A 23912-nucleotide genomic window follows, 5' to 3' on the forward strand; every position below is an offset into this window, starting at 1 on the left:
ATTTTTACGACTGGTGTTGTGTCCCAAGGTGATGTGATCACCTTTTTTGACCGTCCCACAAATAAAAGTCAATGGGGAAAACAGATTCATTAACAACTGGGTCACTAATTTATTAACTGCTGTGATTCACTTAACTGCAGCAAGAAAGGTCATAAAAGGGGGTAAAATTCACTTAACAAAAGTCTCACTTAACAACAGAAATGTTGGGGTCAATTGTGGACATAAATCAAGGATTACTTGTAACTCAAGTTGGGGAATTTATTTAACACATCTTCCTCCTGTTTTCCTCACAACAACAACCCTGTGAGGTGAGTTGGGCTAAAAGAGAGTGACTGGCCCAGGTTAAATAGTTTTTTAAAAAATTATTTCTTTTTAGTAGGATTTGGAAATATAAAAACGTTGATACGATAGGCAAAGACAATATGCTAAGGAGCCAAGAAGATGCCCGTGGGCCTTTGCTAGATTTAGATTTTATTTGTTCCTGTGACAAAGCAAAGGAAAATTATAATCATCCGTAAAATCCCTTGATAAAAGTCCCTGAATAAAACACAGTTATAGTAGTTTCTCAGCAGTCATGCCGAACAACCTGGCACAAATTAAGCCAAGTTTAATCAACTTACGTTCTGTGAAGATACCGTAGTGATTGAACAAGTAAATATTTTTTTTGAACTTGGGATTTCCTATGTTGCTGGTGTGCACACTGGTAGAAATATTTGTGCTCAACTTGCCTGCTGCTTCACTGTGGTTCAAAATGATGTCATACGTGTGTAAGTTAGGTTAGGAGTGAATTGGATTGTGCATTTTTTTTGTGCTTTCTGTCCTTTTTTATGCAGGGTTCCCCGAGATTTGAGAATTGTTGGAAGGTCCTGGGGGGGGGGGAGATTAAGAAAAGTGCACTAAATTTGACACCTGGAAAGGTCTTCTATCCAGGGTATCTTCATTCAGACCAATTTAAAATAATGAAAAAAGATGCTATAGGTCTTCCTAATCAAGCCAGAATGACAAAATTAATCAAACTTCAGAATTGAGCAAACCCCACCTTAAATGGGAATGTATATTATGTAACAGCATTTCCACCCTTTGGGAAAGTTTGAAAGAAATTCTGTTAGAAAATCAATAATAAAATATTAACTGTTTTCTATAGAAAACAGTTAACAGGTCATCACTGTTTCCTTCTGCTTGGTCTTTCCTACTGAATGGCTTTGCTAATTCCAAACCTTCCTAATGCATTAGATAGGTTAGCATGTTTCAATGGGAAGGGAAAGTGACCAACTGCTGCCAAATCTATTACAAACTTTAGCAATCTTTAGTGCTAAAAAGATTAAAGTTTTACACAGATTCTTTGGAGGTTGCAGCTACTGTTGTATGGAACACCCTTGCCAAGAAGTGGTTGAGATTGTTTGCTTATTTCTTCTATTTGCCTATGTATCCTATCTGTGTGACAAGTGGGATGATCCGTTCCAAGAAAGTAAGCAAGCCAAAACCAAATGTAAACAATTATTTCTATTGCCATCTAGTGATTGTTGCAAATTTTACAGCCCATTTTTGTAAATCCTATACATCAATAAGCTCCTTTATCTTCACTCTAATAGGACGCTGTTACACACCTTTCAAATGCATGTTTATATGGTCAGCTTGTTTATTTTGCTGCAAGAGGCAAAAGCAGAAAGTATCTTTGTGCGATGAACATAAACCCTTGTGTTCTAATCTAACCAAATAAATTACCAGAAATTCAAACCAGTTACCAATAAAAAGTAACATGTTATAGTAGATACATAGGTAATAAGTTTTGAAACAATATTTAGCTGTCTAAGGATCATCTTGATCTTTCTTCACTTTCATGGAGAGAAAGGTTACAAAGCTAATCTAGCATCAAATGAGAAAGAGGGCTTATATGTTAAGTTTATTTATTATTTATTATCGGACTTATATGCCGCCCTTTCTCCACAAGGACACAAGTTATATTCAGTGTATTTTTTAAGTTACTTTTTTCTCGGGAGAGGGAGGGGAGACATTGAGGAATCTCACTAAAATATGCAGGTAGATGTATGAGTTTGATTTTAAAATGTGCCTGCAAGGCAGCTAACCAATCATCTGGTGATACTACTGTGTTAATATATTAATAGTATTAATATTAAGTAGCAATATATTAATGTATTAATATATGGTATTATTGTAGTTCCTGCCACTCTTTTTAATTCCAAAAAGAAATTGATAAATTGCCTTGATCTTTGCCTGTTTGAAAAGTTAACTTTTTTAAAGCTTCCCTAAAGGACAGCAGGATCAAGGCCAAGTACCCTTGGAGGCAGAGGGCGATGATAAAAAAATTAGAAACCTTCTGACTAACAATTTTATTGAAGGGCAACAAAGAAGGCATGCACTGGGTCCCATAGTATGGGCCTTTTTAGTTGATAAGGTCCAGATCATGCCTAACCTGTCCCTATATGACAGGCAAAAGTAATTGGAACAAGTTTTATAAATAGCTCAGTTTCTAACCCAGATAGGGGAGAAGAAAAGAACTTCTCTTTTTATTTAGGGAACAAAAGGGAATGTGTCTTGTTAGCAGAACTCTGAAATTGCATTAGGATTGCTGCAGTAGTCCTTCCTTCTTGCTGCATCCTGAAAAGAAATGTCTAACTGGGCTTTCCTGAATTATATTACAAATTTCTTAACATCAATCACTTTCCCAAGTGAAGAAAGCCCATTGGCTAGTCAGTTTTGATTATCCAATTCTCCAGGATCCAGTAGCAACACAATAGCAGGGAGTCTGTATCTGTTTTCTTAGAGCTATTTCTTTCCTTGTGTTTCCCTCAGTGTATTCAATCACATCTGCTTGAATTAGAATTAACTCAGTTAATTTTTAAAATGGTAAAAGCACACATATTTATAATTGGCAGCCATTGTCTATCCATTTCTACATCTCATGTATTTAATATGTGAGATACCTCAATGACGTTTGGGAGGAAAGGCAGGCTAAACCAATCTCCAGACATTCAGGCGAATCCCAAATTGCAGAATGAAGTTATGCCTCATTTGTGCTGCAGTTGTTCACATTTGTAGATACTATACTTTCCCATTAGCTAATGTGCCAAAGGAAATAGCAGTAAAGCAGAGAAAAAGAAGCAGTATGCCTATAATAACTAGCAACAACAAATCCACAAATCTGACTGCACAACAGAGACAGGTTATAACTGATGATCCAGACCACCAATTTTGTGGGTGTATTTTATGCTGACATAGCACTTTACACGGGTATTGGCTTAAGTCAGTGGTCCCCAACCTTTTGGGCACCAGGGACCAGTTCTGTGGAGAGTGAGATGTCCGCGGACTGGAGGGGGGGTATGATTTTGTTTGCTGCCTGCATCCCGTGGATTGGGCTTCGCTTGTTTGCACAGCCTGGCTTCTGGCATGCTGCAGTCCAGTGGCAATCTACCAAATCGGGATTGGGGACCCCTGACCTAGGTAATTCATTAGTTACTGGTAATCCTTGACTTACAATCATAATTGAGCTCAACATTTCTGTTGCTAAGCAAGGCAGCTTTTACATGAGTTTTGCTCCATTTTGCAGCCTTTTTTGCCACAGTTTGGCAAATCACTCTAATTGTTAATTGAAACATGGTCATTAAGCAAATCTGATTTCGCTCATTGTCTTTGCTTGCGGGGAGCTGGCTGGAAAATTTACAACTGGTGATCTTGTTGACTCCAGGACACTGCAACTCTCATAAATACACACCAGTTGCCAAGCACCCAGATTTTGATCACTTGACCATGAGGATGCTGCAATTGTTGTAAGTGTGAAAACTGGTCATAAATCACTTTTTCCAGTGCTGTTGTAACTATGAATGGTCACTAAATGAATGGTTGTAAGACATGCAACTTCCTTGTGGCAAATATTCTTCAATTCCTTGGTGTTATGCCAGCTGTAAAGAAATGGAAACTTGTCAGCACATGAGCTGGCAACATTAGAAAAATAGTTGGCATTACTGTGACATAGGTGAGAAAGTCAACTTAATAGAGAGGTTGGTCAATAAGGGATGGGGTAAGAATTGATATAAGCAATTCATGTGAATATTTACTTTAAAAGTATAAAATTGTTCAAGGCAGGATTACTAGATAATTTGTACATTGACTTGTACTTTGCCATGTCAGGAAATGGAAGGGATGTCTTATAACAATAAAACACTAGCTGTGTTTGTACAGCACATTTCACTCATGGATAATTTAATCATGATTTATTCTATCTATTTTTTAAGCCTCACATGACAAACTGAACCATAATGTACTTACCTAATTGAATTTGCCCAGCATGCTGGCTATAATTCGGCTATAATTCATTTTGGAGATTTTTCTCAAACGGATAGTAGATGCTTTGGGCCAAATTTAGAGAATAGCACCCTTCTAAATGGGGCAGATAAATTGGTGTGTTAAATTTTAAAAACACTTTCCTTTTATTTACCAGTCATTTCTGACAAAAACTTACATTCTAAGAAAGATCATCCAGAAAATATTTTTGATAGAAACGTATTGAAGAGATAAAGATTGTGTTAGACCGGTATACAGAACCACAAATTGACTGCCCAGATGTCAGTATAGCATCTTGTATAAAGTAGCCCACATCGGTTAATAAATTAGCAATGATACATACATGATCACAGCCATGATGACAGACTAAACTGTTGATGCCAAATCTCCACTAGGTGGTGCTCAGTTTATATTTCAAATCAAACAAAAATTTATTGTTTATAGATATCCCACTGTGTTTCATTTATTGTACTTTTTCTCCCTAAATCCAGGATGGATATCCTAAACAATAACTACTGAGGTATCACTGGTTCAGTAAATATATCTGGGTTTGTAGGCTTAGTGATGCTGTTTTAAAGCAATAAAGGCATAGTAAAAAATGCTGTGATATAGAATTTAAACTCCACTTTTTTGAAAGACCAAATTCAATTACCATTCTTTCTTGGAATTAACTATTTAGATATTTATTTAATGTATATTTAGCGCTGTCCTGCTTGCTTCTGCTGAAACTACTTAGCAGTTAATAAAAATCAAAACATCGTAAAGCAACAATAATTCATAATATGTAATAATTATATTGAAATTGATTGATATTAATGTGACTACGCCCCATGTAATGATTTTCCCCTTCAACGCATTAAAATTACAATTTAATGACAATCTTTTAAGGGAATTTCAGAGATCCGCTTTCTGTAGATCTATGATTTCTAGGAGAATTCCCATCACTAGGTAGCCTGTTTTCAAGTAGTAGTTCAACTAGGTCTTGGGTGTCAAACTCACAGTGTCACGTCATCATGTAACATATTGTGACTTTTCCCCCCTTTCACTAAATGGAGTGGGTGTGGCCAGTGGGTGACGCATCCGGCCCATGTTGCACAAGTTTGACACCCCTGAACTAAGTCAAAGAACATAATCTCAGGGCCAGCATAGACAAAGCCTGGAGGGACAGCCTTTAGCCTTTCAAAATTCATCCCCCCTTTGCCTTTACCATGTGCAAGCAAAAGGGGAACAAGTTTAAATGCCTCTAGCTGTGTTTTCCCAATATCTGTGCAGGCAAAGGGAGAGCAAGGATTGTCAGTTTCCAAAATCCAGAACCTATGACTTCTTTGGTATTAAAATTCACATTCATAGGTAAAAAGAGACTATAGGTTTAACCATTTAAATTTGCTTTCTCTTGGTCTCTGAAAGCCTGCTAACTGAGCTCCTGTGTTATTGATGGGACCTGAAGACTAAAACATCTACCAATTGCCTATACATGAGTTAAACAATTAAGGATAATAAGCATGCAGAGGTGAAGAACCAGGTATTGCATACCACATATGCCCATTGAAGATGCTTGCTAAATGTTCTTCCTTTACTAATCTGAAGGGCTATATCTTCCACATATATGGCAGGGGTGGCAAGTATGATGCTCATTGAAAATAATATGTCCATCCATACATCCCTTGGTGTCTATCAGGCTCACCCGTCTTTAAAAAATATATCAATAAATAGAAAGCTGGCATGCTACAAAGCACAGCACCAGCACTATATTTATTGGCAGCAGTTCATGGTGATGATAGACAGCATCATAGGAAGCTGGTTTATCTTCTGGCAAATGGGTGTTTTGTGATCAGCTGTGGTTAGCATGGCAGCCCTTTTGTGAATAGGGAAGTTTCCTGTGATAACCATTTTCTGATATAAACCCTACAACCTCAAAATGCCCGCTAGTTCCCAAAATGTTGCTGTTTCTGTAAACCACATTCCTTCAAAGAATCTACCCAAGAAATAGATTGGTTTTAAGGGGTTACTGAAAATATCAGATATCCTTTTTAAAATAGGCTTTACTGAAAAATCTTTCTGCAGTCCCTGTTAGGAACTTAGGGAAAGTGAGTTCTACAAAGAGTTGGCTGTTACTTAACACAACAGAGTGATAAATTGTATCTTTTATTTTCAATGCAAGAAGCCTAAAAGATTATTATGTATCTGTCAAAAAATAAGACAAAGTAATCATCTGGGGAAAAAATTTGCATATTCCCATTTAAACTGGAAGGTGTAGACTTCCACTTGCAACATCAGTAGCCATGGATTACATTTTTCAGAAAATGGCTGTTACATTGTACAGATCTCTGATGACATACACTGACTTCATTGCCAAGATTTATATAGATTAAACCTTCCCATAAAACGAAGATTAGCTTTGTAAATATTTCAGATTATCTGGGAAGCAAATTTCAATGCCATAAGAGCAGGGGTGGGTTCTACTTACCTTTACTACCGGTTCACAATGGGACCGCATGTGCATGCTCAGAAGCTTCTTGATGATGTCTGGGTCGGTGGGTGGAGCCTCCCGCCAGTTTTACTACCAGTCATTGCGAACTGGTCCAAACTGGGTCAACCCACCACTGCATAAGAGCCACATTCCATTTTAAACTAATCCTGAATATCACTTTTTTATTAAACAAACTATAAAAGTTGAGGAACTGAAATACTACCATTGGATGAGTTATATAGAAAAAATCAATATCTTCTATATACTATTAAACTCTCATGTCTGAAACCTTTAATTGGGTGAAATGGTGCATCATAATTTTTAAAAAAAATTAACCAAAGTACCTCAAATGGGCTAACTTACAAAATGTGTCCAAAATCCAGAACCTATGACTTCTCTGGTATTAAAATTTGAAAAATTTTATAAAACATTTTATGACATAAAATTATCATGGGTCCATGCTGTTATGCATGTTATCTGCTATCTAATTTCTTGACAAAGCCAAACTTTATTTTGCAATTATTTTGAATGTTTGAATAAGGAAACAAATTAATACTTATTAACTTAGCACTAAAGGACACATTCATCATAAATATTAATTACAGCAGCTTTTTAAAAATAACCTAAGAATAATGGCTAACTGTCCTAGATCCAGGCCAGTCTATTAATAAACTTCAAATCATGTAGGAATTTATACACGTCTAGCACATTTCAACCCTCCCAATGTTTAAGCTGCATCCAACTAAGAGTTCTAGCAAAAAGCACTTTGAGGTAATAAATAACACCACTTTTGTTTATGCTGTTTATAATCTGATCGATGATAAAAGAAAAATGAGAGGAAAAACTCTCTCTCTAAATTTAGATGCAAAAATGGCACAATTTACCTTTTAGATGCTTTAGCAATAAAAATGTGGATGGATATTATTGAATTATTGTTGCATATGAAATATAATTGTTCTCTTATAGTAAATTTTGACATTGTTTTTGCTTTAATACTACCTTATGTAACATAATTGTTTTAAATGTTAAAAGAAAACCTTTTAGAATTTTTCCTATAGACAGTTTGACGAAATGTGAAGGAAATCCATATTTGAATTAAATGTTAAAATAGTTTGTAGCAACATCATTTTAGGATTGCAAGATGGGCCATGCTCATTTGACTGAAAATCTGGTTGTTTGCACAGTTTTTGACCAGGCAGAATTAAATTCAATAATGAAACATTGGTCTTCCTGGATAGTTTTTACACGAAATTTATGGAAAATTCATTTATTTTCCCAATATTTTGTTTTGGTTCAGTGAGGAAAGCGATTGACAAAACCTTGTAGATTGCGTATGTGATTTCAGAGCTACTGATATAATTTAATGTTGATATGCACTACATTGAAACTTTTTGTAGAATTTCACTCATTATTTCCCTTCTGCAAAATATTTGATTCTATTTATCCATTCCTCTATAGACATCAGTCTAGGTCTAGAGAACAGTTTCACTACCAATGAGACTGTTTTTCTCTCCCATTAATTAAAAAGTAATAATACGATTTGTCAAACACTGCACTTTTTCCCAACTTCTTCTTTCTTGTAAGTATCTACCAAAAGCTACCAAATTAAAAATTCTGGAACTGAAAGGCCTACAAAGCAACATGACTTCCTAGAGGTTGAACTCTCAGTTGGAATCCTGAATTTAATCTCTGGTGTAGGTGTATTTCTTAACTCTAAGGCTGAAAAAGTAAACATTGGACAGAAATTCTGGATCTAATTGGGATTTGCTACATATTATCAATATATATTTACAAGTACATCTGATCTATATGCTAGCTGGGGAATCCTAAGATACTTTCAGGCACCCAAGAAGTTATCTGGGATCTCTAAATAGATTGATCCATACTGTTATTGGTGAAATATAGGGAGATTTTTGACTAAGAATACAAGCCATCCCTTTTTTAAAATGTGAAATATTAATACCAACCTACATTCATACATCTATTCCTGTAAACCTTTTTTTCTAGGTCTTTTGAAATACTTCTATATAACAGCAAAGCATTGTTGTGAGCTACTTCATAGTCTGAGTGTTCAGTGTTCAGTATGAAATGCAGGAGTACCTTAAGTTACTAATGCTCAGCGGCAGACACATTCCACCTACAATATGGAACTTTTATTTGTTTTGAAATTTTCATAAACAAAGTTACAATTTTACACTGTGCACTGAATGCTTCCAGAAGCATTAAAAGCGGACTCATAGCTAAGTGTTGTATTTCCCTAAGGCCTTATACACACTCTTATTACAATTAGTTTTATTCTGCGTCTCAGTATAAAGCTTCGCAAAGAAGCTTATAAACCGTATAAAGCTTCATAAATAAAATAAAATAAAAGTATTTAAGGACCCAGAAGAAACAAAGCAGTTGACGATAATGGGTCTATGTAAAGGTCAAGAGTCCAGGATGAGTTTTACCTGCTTTCTTCCCACTCTCTAAAACTCCATTCTTTTTTGAGTGTGATTATTTCCATTTCTAGAAAACGTAAGCCTTGCAGCTTGAACGAGGAAATGTTCTACCCAGCACAATTGAAATAGATTTTAAATCTCTCTCTCTCTCTCCACTCTTTCAACAAAGAGGAAGGGGCTGCCCAAAAAATCAAGATGGCAGTTATAACCACTTCAAAGCCAAACCCTTTTATGCGCAATTCGTATTTTAAAAAGGACCTGAGCTATTATACAATTAATAAGTTGGAACGGCTTACGTCTGGAAGTTGTGGGAGCTCCATCACTGGAGGTTTTCAAGAAGAGACTGGACAGCCATTTGTCCAGAATAGTATAGGACCGTGATGGCGAACCTATGGCACGTGTGCCACAGGTGGCACGCAGAGCCATATCAGTGAGCACGCGAGCATTGCCCTAGCTCTTCAGGCCTTCCGGGCAAACCGGAAGTTGGCAAACGGGCCGTTTCCGGCTTCTGGAGGGCCTCCAGGGGGGTGCGGAAGGCCATTTTTGCCCTCCCCAGGCTCCAAGAAAGGCTCTGGAGCCTGGGGTGAGCAAAAAACAGGCCTACCGAGTCCAGAGGGGCCATCATGTGCCAAAAATGGGGAGAGTGCAGCAGGGTTGTGCGCACATGCATGGAGAGCATTGAATTATGGGTGTGGGCACATGTGCAACCTCCCGCGCACACACACCCCCCCCCCCCCGCTTTTGGCACGCGATGGCAAGAAGGTTACCCATCACTGGTATAGGATCTCCTTCAATGGGCAGGGGATTGGATTAGAAGACTCCATTCCTAACCCTATTATTCTATGTTCTATGAGCTATAATTGCATGGTTGTGGTCCCCATTGTGATTTTTTTGGAGACATCTCCATAAAAGTGCTACTTGGTTTCTCCATTGCCCTCAACTAATAGTGTTCCACAGCCTTAGAATAGATTCGGTTGTATTGGCACAACTGTTCCATTTAAACTATTGCTTTTTTTTCCTGAAGAAATGTTTATATTTCCCTGCAGGGATCATCTAAGATTAAATTTATTGATGTTAACTTTTTCTGAATGTTATATATTAAAAGAACATACGACTGGGTTATTTGCCTGTCTCCCATTGTTCCTGCATAGCCCACCAGATCTAGAAGAGATGGCCTGCTCTGGGTCCCTTTCATCAAACAGTGTCATTTTGTGTAATCCAAAAAGTGGTTCTTCCCCTCTACATTTCCTGTTGAGGAAAAATGAACTCAGGAGCATTCCAGTAACTAAACATGTTTAGCTTACATTGTTTTGTTTTGGTTCCCAATTTAGTCCCTCTGTACTTTTTTAGAACTTTTGCTCCTGTTTACTTTGAGCAATGCCATTTGGTTATATGCACGTAAGGCTAAGATTCAGATTGGGGAAAAAATCAGAGTCCTGCAATAAAACATTGCAGTGTAATGCTTCTCTTTGGATAAATCATTCCATTCTCTCCGGATTTTCTGTTTCTTCAGTCATCAGCATTGTATCAACACTGATCACACTCATTTCTTAGTACGCGTTTTTTAAAAAATATATCATTTTATTCTCTTTCAGGCTTCTTCGTACTTCTGCAAACATTGTGATTCCCACCCGTCTTGTATTTCATGGATCTCCAAGCCACTTTGCAAACCTCTTCAAATAAAGAACTCGGGGTAAAATTATTTGAATACACATTTTCTATTACATCCAATACACTGCTAATATTATCTTTTAATTGTCTTTTAGATAAATCCACACTGATTTTCATGAACAAACTCTTGTATAGTTTATTCATGAATATTTTTAGCCTACCTGCCATAATTGATGAAAACACTTTATAATCATTGTTCAATAAAGAAATTGGCCTATAATCTTTAGTAAAAGTTAGATCTTGACCTTCCTTTGGTAACTATGCAGTACAGGTAGTCCTCAATTTATGATAGTTCATTTATGGACCATTTGAATTTACAACGGCACTGAAAAAAATTAACATGACTATTTTTCACACTTAAGACCTTTGTTGCATCCCCATTGTCACGTGATTCACATGCTTGACAACTGGTTCATATGACAGTTGCAGTGTCCTGGGACGCTGTGATCATGTTTTGTGACCTTCTGACTAGCAAAGTCAATGGAGAAGCCAGATTCGCTTAATAATCGTATTACTAACTTAACTACTGCAGTGATTCACTTAAATGTGGCAAGGAAAGTTGTAAAATGGGACAAAAGTCACTTAACAAATTTCTCACTTAGCAACATAAATTCTGGGCTCAATTGCAGTTGTAAGTTGAGGACTATGTGTATTAGCGTTGGCCTCTTTCCAAGGTTCTGGCATTGCGTCTGTTCGTAAAATAGAATTCATCATTTTCTGAAGGGGTTGCAAGAATTGATCTTCAAAACATTTGAAGAATGTTTTACATTTAAGAACCTGGTAGTCCATTCAGCCCTGGTTGTATGTCAACTATTTACCAGGTTTATTTGCAAACTCAAAATTCTTCTGTTTTACATATTTCAATTTTTTCCTATACAGATAATATAAATAGTTATTGTAGAAGTTTAATCTGATATATAACTGTTGCAGTTATCAGTGTCTTCTGTAACTCTTCTAATTTCTTTGAGTTTAACTTTGGCCAGTCAGTCTTTCTCAGCCCAACTCATCTCACAAGATTGTTGTTGTGGGGAAAATGGAAAGAAGTGTTCTGACCTAGGCTTCCTTAGAAAGTATAAAAGCACAATCTTAGTCCTGCAAAACCTCTTTTATTGATACGACTGTAAATTACTTTCATTTACAGTCCACAAGGCTTGATAAACAGTCTTTCAGAGGAAGGTTATCAACACCCACCTATCTCATGTGGAACGCTGCCAGAGAGCTAATATCCAGATGCAGGGCAAGGTCAAACTTGGCACAGAGTCACAAACAGAATTTTCAAATCTTGAATTGGCCAGATGAACTAATTCCTTCCTGCAAAAGTTCACGTCCCATTTTCTTTTCTTTTATGTCATGGGAGGGGCCAATCATCTCCAAGCCTTACTCCCAAGTCGACCCTGTTTTCTTAATTGTTCCTGTCTTCTGGCAGCTCTGTGCATGTGCACACTGGGAACAGGCTCCCACTGTTCTTCTGCCTCGCTGCTGTCAGACTCCGGAGGCTGCACATAACTATCAGATGGCCTTGGCTCCCTCTCTGCCTCCGATGCAGAACCCTCGTCCGAGTTTTCCCCAGACCCCAGGACTGGCCCAAGTTCTTCCCCAACCTCCTCACAGTCTGATTCTGCTGCCAGCTCTGCTGGCCGCCGGTGGGCCACAACACAAAGAAGGAGTGTTATGCATGTTTGCCACCTTGAGTTATACTAAAAGTGGAATAAAAATCTAATAAATAATTTCATACAAAGTAGCCTGCATTTTTTCTTGAGATTTCTTTTTTTAACTCTTGGTTATGTTGGATTAAAAAATAACCTCTCATAGAAGCTTTATTAGCACCCTAAATATCTTTAAGCCCATCCCTTTATCTAAGTTGTCAAAAAATTATTAGTTCCTTCCCACAGTGATCCATCATCAAATATTTCTGTAATAATCCTTCATTTATTTTGCAACTTCAGGGCATCAACCCTTAATCATGAATTGACAGTTTCTGTTCCTATTTGGGGGAATTCTGGGATCCTGTCTTAGCAGTGTGCTGGTCACTTCTGGAAAAAGATACAAAATGCAGTAATCTAGCATTCAGAGCAAGAAATGCAACCAAGATTTGTTAATATTGCAAATAAAAATCCTTTGAATACATTTTGTTTTTAACTTTTAACAGTCTAACACCCGTCATACAGTCTACAATAAGGTTTTATTGAAGAGCAAAGGACAAATGTATTCCCCAAAACAGAGTATGAGATGGAAAGGTAGTAATTTTTCTGTGAAAGGGAATCAGGTTTGCACCTGAGTACAGATCAGACAGTTTTGAACAGATTGAAAGCAAGCATTGATTGGCAAGCAATAATCTGCTCAGTTATTGGCCAGAAAAGGCAAGCACTGATTGGCTGATAATTTTCTATGATCTCTGGACATCCAAGCATATAAACATGTAGCATCAAATATCTCAGTAGATCTGCAAATAATCAAAACATTCTGGATTAGACTTTGGGTTAAGAAAGATGGAGAGACTCAAAGCCTAACCATTTGAGACTTTGTGGTTTGCAGACAGAAAAAGGCTGGGATGAAGAACAACAGGGGCAGAGAGAACAAACCTTTCCATAGTATATGCAATGAGATAGGTTTAGGCAGATAAGATTAAACCTTGCCTAATTCTATAAACTCTCTAACGGGGGTCTGCAAAAATAACTACCCTAAAAAAAAAAAACCCAAAAGCTCAACACGCTTTGCCAAAAATAACCACATGCCCTATTTGAAAATCACAGCTTTGGAGAGGCAAATTTTGAAAGTACCTTGAGGGAGTCTTTATTACAAAGCCTTAGGGCTGCAGGAAAGCATCCTGCAGGCTTTAGTTATTTCTGTGCTCTTAAACCATAGAAATCTCATCCAATTTGGAACCCTCCTTCAGCCCCAGGGAATTTCAGCCTTCACGCTATAAATCTAACTGGTTTTCGGCACTGTCAAACCATAACTGTCAAAGTTATGGTGTGAGTTTTGTGGACATTGTGCAGAATGTACACATTCTATATATTATTCTCCTCCTTTCTAAGGGCCCCATCCTAGCACAGACTTCACAGCTGGAAAAACAGCAGCATACTCTTATTTTTTTAACTACTTGGAGTGACTTCTGTTTGATAGTGTAAAGTAATTTTGCATCAAAGACTTTCTTATATCCACAGATAGTGTCCCACAAATGTTTTAAGTTGGGTTTCAAACAAGGGCAGAACTGATTACAAAAGAACCAACTGTAAATAGTAAACACACTTGTCTAATTTGGGACTATAGTATAAAAAGAAGTATTTTCTATGTTTGATGCTGCAATAGTTTTGTTGCTGTTTTCAGGTTAAATTAAAAGCATAACTTGCACCCACAAGGATACAGATCAGTGGTGGGTTGCTCCCGGTTCAGTCCGGTTCTTGTGAACCAGTAGTAATGGCAGTGGGAGGCTCCACCCGCCCACCCGACTTTATCACTGACAATCTGTGCATGCGCAGAAGCAAGCGCACGCGCGAGCGAAGCATGGGTGCTCCCGTTGTGAACCGGTAGTAAAGGTAAGTGGAACCCACCCCTGATGCAGATACTTAATTTCATACTAATCTTAATCCAGGGACCAAAACACTTCTCTACAAGAATGTAATAAAAACAAACCCCATCTAATAGTATTATTTAACAGAAAATTAATAGGATTTTCTGCAACTCTGCAAGATTCACTTTTGAGTAGCTTTGTATAAGATTGCTCCATAATGGTACATTTACACATTGCAAGATTATTATTTTTTTTAAAAAAATAATTCTATATTAATTCTATAGCTTAAGCACCACTGCTTTAAAAAAGTGTATTTAATTTAATTTACTGAATAAATTATTTCCAATCATAAAAAGAACCTGAAGAAAATCTTCAAAGAGAGACATATCAGTGAAGGTGTTTCTTTGAATATGGTATCTGTTGTGCTAAGATGTTAAATATAAGAATCAAACCTACCAGAGTTCATAAAATTGAAAGAAAATACCTTTTAAAACAAATATGTTTATTATAAAAGGTTATATATAATAAAATATAATTTTTCTAAATGTTCACAGATTTGTTTGGTTTTTTTCCTCATATCTTCCCAGGTATTGATCTTAGGCTGATTGGTCTAACTGGTGCTTTGAAAATTTCTTCTCTGCAAGGCATGTAGGGCAGTGGTGAAATCCAAATTTTTTTACTACCAGTTCGGTGGGCATGGCTTGGTGGGCGTGGTGTGGCTTGGTGGGCGTGGCTTGGTGGGCATGGCAGAGGAAGGATACTGAAAAATCTCTATTCCCTCCCCACTCCTGGGGGAAGGATATTGCAAAATCTCCATTCTCACCCCACTCTGGGGCCAGCCAGAGGTGGTATTGCCAGTTCTCCAAACTACTCAAAATTTCCGCTACCGTTTCTCCAGAACCTGTCAGAACCTGCTGGATTTCCCCCCTGATGTAGGGAGTATTTTATTTTATTTATCTTTTGGCCACCTGATTCCCAAAGGATTCTGGACAACTTATAATTAAGATTCAGTATGTATGTGTGTATGTGATCATACCATATCTTATATCTCAAATCATATATACAACTGTCTGGAAGAGCAAAATAAAGCAGAACAAAACAGCCACAGAACAAAGAGAGGGCACAACCACCACACTGTCCAAAGGCCTGAGAGAACAATCAGATCTATAGCTTTCTGAACAATGTAAGGTTGAGATCTATATGAATCTCTGGGGAAAGGTCATTCCATTGGCCAGGAATTGCAACAGAGCAGGTGTCCTTCCTGGGTCCCACAAGATGACCTTTAATCAACAGGACCTGACAAAAATAGCCTTAGGAAAATCTTAAACTTGTGAAGGATAAATGAAGATGCATAATTTTTTCAAAGGAAAATATATATCACAATAGATGGGAGAGCACATCCTCTAAGCCAGAGATAGGATATTGAGCACTGTAATCTACTAAGACATTAGAGAAGGGTTTATTTTGTTCTTTTTCCTCTAGGCAGAGCAATTCTAAGGGGGACCCCATTTCCATTATTTTATTTACAATTGGCAATCAATTGGCAACCTCAATTCCATGAATTATGGAAAGTTCTCACAGTAACAGTGAAAAGTAAAAGGGCTCCTGTATAATGGAAACCAATATAGAAAAAAAAAGAGGACCCAGGCTTACATATTTTTTGGAAAAGAGCCAGTTTTTAAATACCAAATAGAATATGATCCATCTAGCGATCTCCATAATGATTCTTTAAAAATAGACTGCATTATTTGCCATTCATCTTTAAGGCCCCACACCCATACGGAGGCCCCAGAGAAAGCTAGATATAAAAGGACTCCCACTCAAACCATGCGCTGGTTCTCTCTCTTATGTGTAGTCTTATCCAAACAGTTCTTATAATGATTTTGCAAACCCAAGAAGAACATTACTCACAGTACCGCCATCTTTTCAGTGACAGCTTATTGGCCTTTACCCAAACCACCTAGTTCTTATGCCTTCACAAAGTACAGCACAGAAAAATTATTTAAGTAACAAGAAGGTGTGAATATCTCATGGGGTTCAGGAAAGTACAATTGATGACCAACGGAAAAGAATTTGGCTGTCTGCAGAAAGGTCTACGTTGAACAAGTCATTTCCAAGATTTTGCCAAATAGCTCTGTAAATATTTCACACTTTTAAATATATATATATATATATATATATATATATATATATATATATATATATATATATATATATATATATATATATATATATATGTTACGAGTCTAGCCTGAAAGAAGGAAAAAAAACCTAGACCATGTATCCTTTGACATGTTCTTAACTGCTGTTAGCAAGTCTGTTTTTCTTTGGAACAGGCAGCTGTAAGCCATTTAGGTTGCCATGGAGTATCCAGACCTCCTCTGAGAGAAGAAATAGTATGATGTGAGGATTGACTTCCTAGCTGAAATATCCTATGAGTGTAACCAGATGTACAGCAGCCCTAGTATCTGCCGATGGCTCTTTAGATAGACAATTCCCATGCAGAATTGGAATTTTACTCTAATGTTCCCCAGGGAGTGTGTGAGAGCAACACAAATTTCAGCTTGAAGTTAGAGAAGAGACAGCTGGAGTTAGCTAAACCAAGATGTGGCCTTGAAGATTCCACAGCAGCAGCTGTTGTCTGAGAGTCATGCAGAATTAGCAGCTGTGCTGCCTGCCGAAGACACCTGTTTCCATCCCCTGTTTGTATATTTGTAAATGGAGCAAATGTTACAAAGCGAGCCCTGTTTAAAATGACCTCTTATCTAAAGGAAGCTAATGGAACAGCTTGCTAGTAAAGGAAAAGTAATATTATAATTATTACTGCAATATTATTACTCTTCCTATAGATTTCTTGAAGGGTTGATGTCTCACATATGTTAGTGCTGGTTACTGCTTAATTACGTTCCTTTTGTAGGATTTGGATTTATTTGCACTATAGTCTGTTGCACTGTTTCTTAACCTTGGTAGCTTTAAATGTGTGAGATTATAGGAGTTGAAGTCCACACATCTTAAAGTTGCCTAGATTGAGAAGCACTGATCTAACAATAAACCATTCATATTTTCTTTCATGAACCATGATGATGCTGTTGCATTCCCTTCATTGAGCATCATTATGAATCTCAGATTATGGCTTCTAACGTAAGAGTTAATACATTTGAGCAGAACATTCACCTAGTGTGGCTTACAAATTAGGCCTTTCACTTGAATTTTGAAATTGACTTTTTCATTAAGCATATTATAAGGGGAAAGTGAGGGTGTGAGTCTTCTGAATGACCTATGCATTTTGAAGGCTTGAATAATTTCATATTCTTTGTGATAGTCTATATAGCAGGAGTGTCAAACTCGCGGCCCATGGGTCAGATGCATCATGTGTTGGCTGTGCCCACCCCTGTATTAGTGAAGGGGGAAAAAGTTATGATATATCACATGGCGACAACATGACGCTGCAAGTTTGACACCCCTGCTATATAGCAAATCACATACGCATGAAAAAAACTCCTACTAGGAGCATACCTCTGAAGGTATGATCCACAGAAATGTCTGCAGAAGGTTTGGCCAAACCAATAAGCGATTGCCAATCTTGCCATTTGAGGAAGCTACCAAAACTAACTTGCATTCAAGAAATAGGCTGTAGGGAATTTGCAATGTCTGCCCAGAAGCTTTTTGCAAATGTAGTTAAGATTTTGCAAAGTCTAGTTTAAATGTAATGAGTGAAAGGCATGTTTGGCTTTTGCATCGAGAAAATTGTCAGCATCAGATTCCTCAATGGTGCGCACTATATAGAATGTTACTCAGTCCATACAATAACTTACATTTTTCTCTAGAAAAACTATGGTTTCCAATCCACAATGCAGTCCTGTGGATATTAAGAAAGAGCTCCTCCTATCTTCAGTGAAATGTATTTCTTAGCAAATATTTTACAGCACACTGCAGTTTTTACAGTTTAGTCATGATAGAATTTAATTGAAAGTTAATGAATTTAGAATCTTGGGCTGAATTGTAGGGTTCAACAAATGCTAACTGCAATGTGTGCATAAAGTAGTTGTATATGAAAAATATAAATTTCATCTGATCAGTCTCAGGTTTAACATTCTGGCTTTTAATTTCCCAAGGGTATCTATCAATAACTATGTCTGCAGATGACATTACTTTTTTTTTCATTCTATTTTCATTTCCTTCTATTTTTAGGATGAAAATATGCAGCCATAATAAAATTTGCCACACAAAGCACAAGACTCTGGAGTGAAAATAAATAGTGAGCAAAGACAAATTAAAAGTCTTGGCGAGAGAGAGAGAGAAAATAAACTCCTGCCTTCTAAAAGCATATCTAAATGTAGACTCGAAATATTTATTTTAAGATAGATCTACTGAAATGACTGGAAGAGTTTGTGGGCTGAAAGATCAAAGATATAAGAGAGGGGGCCATTGCATGAATTTCTCCCAAGTTCCTTTGAGTAAATTATATTGTTTGTATGCCGCTTATTACTAAAGCTTGCAGAGCTAGAGTGGTTTTTAAAACTAATGAGTTTGTTGGGGGAAATATTCCCACAGAAATGTTATAATGTTTTCAAGCTCTCCAATGTTTCTAAGAAAGCTATCCAAATAAAATTATAAAATGGCCAATGAATCACAGATCAAGTATGTGAATGATAGACGTCTAAATAATGTGTTATCTATACTCATCCATAAATATGGATCCAAGGCTCGGTCTCTCCTAGAAGTTAGAACCATTTTATCTGGATTGTTGACAAAGGAAGCATCCTAATAAATGAATTGGTGCTAATTCCCTTATGCAAAATAAAAAGTAAAACCCTTAGGATACCAACTTAATTTGACTGAAGTTATATTCCTTTCTGCAATGTATGAAAACAGTGGATCTGGTCCCGTCCCCTGTCCCCCCTCCCCAGGATTTAATCTCCTTTGTTTAAATGCTGATCCAACACAAATTTTAAAGGGACATGGATCGGTATACCCATTTTAGAATGGAAAGATTGACTTTAAGATGTAAAAAAAATACATTGAATTAGTAATATTTTTAAAATTAAGCAGGTCCAGATAATACTTTAAAAAATAAAAAACAAAATAGCCAAGAAGAGAGTTAGGGTATTAAGTTGTACTATGGATACAAGATGGTTTTCAGAAACAGGCATTATAAGAAAAGTTGATAGGTATAAGCATTGGGTAAAATGGTAGCTTCAGTTGTGTAGTCAAAGCCGCTTCTTTTTTATGTGCAACACGGAACATGTTAGAATAGCTGAAGCTTCAATTGCAGGGCCACCATCTTTTTTGACACTCAGCACACAGATGCTCATGAGGGGTACAGTGAGTAGTGTTGATGTGTAAGCTAAATTTAGCAAAATAACACTAATTTGTTTCATTTTTTTTTTAAATTTGATTTATATGCTGCCCTTCTCCGGAGACTCAGGGCGGCTTACAATGTGCTAAGCAATAGCCTTCATCCTTTTGTATATTTATATAAAGTCAGCTTATTGCCCCCACAACTGGGTCCTCAATTTACCTGCCTTAGAAAGGATGGAAGGCTGAGTCAACCTTGAGCCTGGCGAGATTCGAACCTGCAGTAATTGCAGGCAGCTGGTCTTAATAACAGGGTGTTTAAACCACTGTACTACCAAGGCATTAAATATCATTTAATATTTTTAGTTCTTTTTTATGTTACATCATAGTCCCTACTTTGAAAAAGAATAGTTTGATGAGGATGCATCTATGTAGGGACATTTTCATCTCCTTCAGAGATGAAAATATCAATTATAGATAAATTTAACAGGTCATTAGTCCCAGTATCTCTAATCAGCCCTGGAAGTTGAGGCAAAATTATTCCTTATGGATCAATTACGACTGAGATTATACAACTCATCATGATCTTACTACTAAACAAGATGCATTTACACTTTTTTTTAAAAAAAATCCTAATTTCTAACTCATCTCAATCAGCCCCTAATCTTATTTGTGTGAAAAATGGAAAGATTGATTTGAGCTAGTCGCTCTCTCCCAACCAACCCATCTTACAGGGTTGTTGTGGGGAAAATAGGAGGGGAATATGGATATGTTAGTGCCCTTGAATTATTTGTAAAAATAATAAAAGTGGGATACAAATAAATGAAGCAAAAAAATAAATCTTTGCTAATGTTTGTCAATTCCTTGGATTTACAAATGCTTGTGTTTGGAACAGCCGTGACTTGAGTGCATATTGGACATGCCTAATAACCCTTGGCATTTAGATGTTGTCTCTGGATTTATTTTTGGTTCTTTGCACTTTGGATACAGAAGTCTATCTACTTTTCTCACTTCTGCTCTACAGCCTGTAAACCTTGTTATTAGGACAGAACTCACTATTTTAGACAGTGCACTCTTCTTGTTTAATTCAGTGCTCATTCTTTCTTCTTGCTTATATTTAGACCTGTTCAATGTGTCTGGGAATATATTTGGAATTCTGAGAAAATGTTATAGGTGCTACTTAGAAAATGGCTGCCATGAGGGCGTATATCCCATCTTGGCTGAGGATGTCACTGAACTCTCCGGCTCCTTGTCACACAATCTCCTCCAGAGACTAATCTATCTCATAGGAATGATCTATAGATAATATTTGGAGGCAGGGGGGATGCAGAGGCCTGTAGACAGTAGCCATCAAAGCCAAAATAAATAAATCATTGCATAGAAAAGCAACAAAGCTTGAATGAACACAGCAAGCCACTGAAGCCACTGCACAGAAAAGGAAGAAAGGCCAAATCAAAATAAATAAATCAAAATTGTATTCTCATGAATTTGTGTGTTGAAATGCCTGGCTTAGCCATCCTGCCAGATGCAAATTACATATATATTTTCATGAAAGATTTACTATGTAATCTCAACATTCTTATCATGGTAATGAATTTTCAGACTAGGCTAAGCTTGCCTGAAAACCAATAATATTTACTTACAGTATTTGACTCTCTTCTTCATGCCTTTAACTATACTGTATGTTTCTAATGATACAACAGTTTCTGTATTTCACATATCACAATATTGACAATTTTAAGAGGGACATATTACTGTAGATGTAGTGTTCCTAACCTTTTTATGACCCCAGGGGCTTTAAAAGATAATTTCATCCGAGGAAATGAGATGGAGAATCAATTTTAACTGTTGTCACTCAGTGCACTGCTTAATTAAGAATGGCTTCTTATCTGATGCAGAAATTATTATTCATTGAAGAAACAGCATCTAAAAGTTAATATCAACTATCTCATCATGAGAATATCCATTCATCCTCAGCTTGACATGGATTGTTGGCAAATATTTTGGCACATACTTTTCTGACACATCCTTTCTCTACTGGGAAAGAAAATCACCTTGATACTCAAAATTAGATTAAAAAGTTAGATTCTCAAATCTCATGGTGCTGTGACATTCTAAAATAATAACTTTGTGAATCTCCCCCCACCAAAACCTGAATTTAAATTAATCATTTCATTGGGCTAGGTTGGGTAAGAAATGAATATGCCTTTCTGTGGTAGCAAAATGCAGTATTGTATGCTAACTGCTCATTGTCAGGGATTCAATCCTAACTGACTGACCAGAAGGCCTATTTTTTGCTGTCCCCAGCCTCCAGAGCCTCTCTAAGAGTCTGGGGAGAGCGAAAACGGCCTTCCCCACCCCTTGGAGGTCCTCCGGAGGACGAAAACGGTCCATTTGCCAACTTCCGGTTGGCAAATGGGCTGTTTCTGGCCTCTAGAGGGCCTCCGGGTGAGTGGGGAAGGCCATTTTTGCCTTCCCCAGACTCCTAGAGAAGCTCTGGAGCCAGGTGTGAGAGAAAAACGGGCCTACCGGGCCATCGTGTACCAGGAGTGAGGGGAGCAGGGAGGGTCGCATAGAATTATGGATGTGGGCACGCGCGTGACCCCCCCTGCCCCCCCTCCTGGCACGCGATGGCAAAAAGATTAGCCATCACTGGCTTAGAGAATGCTATAAAGCACTAGGAAGCGATATATAAGTCTAAATGCTATTGCTATTGTTATCTATAAACCCAATCTTATGATGGTAGAATCTTTAAATTGTATAAAATCAGACATTTCCTTTGGAAATAAACAATAATTTTTCATAACTTTTGAATTTTGCATAAATTCAGTATTCTCCTTTTGCATATTGACCGAACTAACACCTCAAATTTACAGAAAAAGAGAAAAGGAAGCAACCCCATCTTTCTAGCATGCTTTCTATGAAACATCTTGAATTGTCTACTTTTTTAAAACAGTGATTATTGCTTGTCACAAATCTCATTTTGTGATAGCAAATTCCAAAATTTAATTATGCATTGTGTGAAATATTCTTCCTTTGGTCTGTCCTGACTCTTCCAGGATTAAATTTCACTTGAAAACCTCTGGATCTAATATTTGGGGAAGAGGAAAATAACCTTTCCTTGTGTACTCTGTCTACACCATACATAATTTTGTATACCGCCTTCTCATTTCTAGACCAAAAAGCTGAAATAAGGAAGCTACTCCAGACTCTTAATCACTTAATTGCCTTCACAAGTCTACAGATGCCTATGTTTCCTAAATTATTTGTGGCTGAGATTAATGAATCATAAGGTGGAATTGTCCCGACGCTGATAGGAATCTCAAGAAATAAAGATAAGTTGTGGTTCAAGAATGGCTGTTTAAATTGGAATTCATTAAATACAAAATGGTTTTTTAATGGATTTTTTAAAAAGAAAATCTCTGTAGACTTCTTTCCAGTCATTAGCCTTCTCTGTGTGATGTTTTATCCCTCATAAATGACAGTATTTCTTTCTTTTCATAGAAGGTAAACAGCAATCTGGTTCATATTCCAAACAATAGAACATTCCATGACATCATACTGATTTAGTTAATTACTCTCAAAGGCTGTCAGTACAAGGTAATAACAATTTAGAAATTATTTCTTTGAACATTTTTTCCTATTTAATGTAATGGTTTTATTTATGGTTGTAATCAAAGCAGTACTAAATGATCCACATGAATATTACTCACACAAAAAATAGATACGGAAAGAGAAAGAGTATTTGTATGATATTCTTAAGCTGAATATGAATCTGCAATATAATTTGTATCCTTAAGAGCCCAATACCGCTTAACTGGTCAATGTTGACAAAGCTGAGGCAGAGAAAAAAAAAGTCTATATAGGCTTATAGCAGAAAAGACCAACTTATTGATGTTACACGATAACAGCAACACAAAACCTAAATGTCAAAGTTAATGCTTAAGTATAAATTCTATGTGAAATCTTTAAATGGACATATTTCTGTATCATCATCTCCCTATTCAAGTCTCAATTTCTCAGTTGACCCAAACAGACTTGGGATGGCAGGTTCTTTCCTTGACCAATAACAAAAGGTGTGTCACCTCATAGGCCAATGTAATCTCTCACTATAGAAAATCAATAACATTAAGAAGACTTACCCTGACCATTATTTTTCTAGCAATGTGCCATGAAAGAAAAGGCTGGCAGGTGTACTGATCCATAGGCCAGAAGC

Source organism: Pituophis catenifer, unplaced genomic scaffold, assembly GCF_029215685.1.
Source record: "Pituophis catenifer annectens isolate HBS135680 unplaced genomic scaffold, rPitCat1.0.hap2 SCAF_3, whole genome shotgun sequence".
Taxonomy (NCBI): Eukaryota; Metazoa; Chordata; class Lepidosauria; order Squamata; family Colubridae; genus Pituophis; species Pituophis catenifer.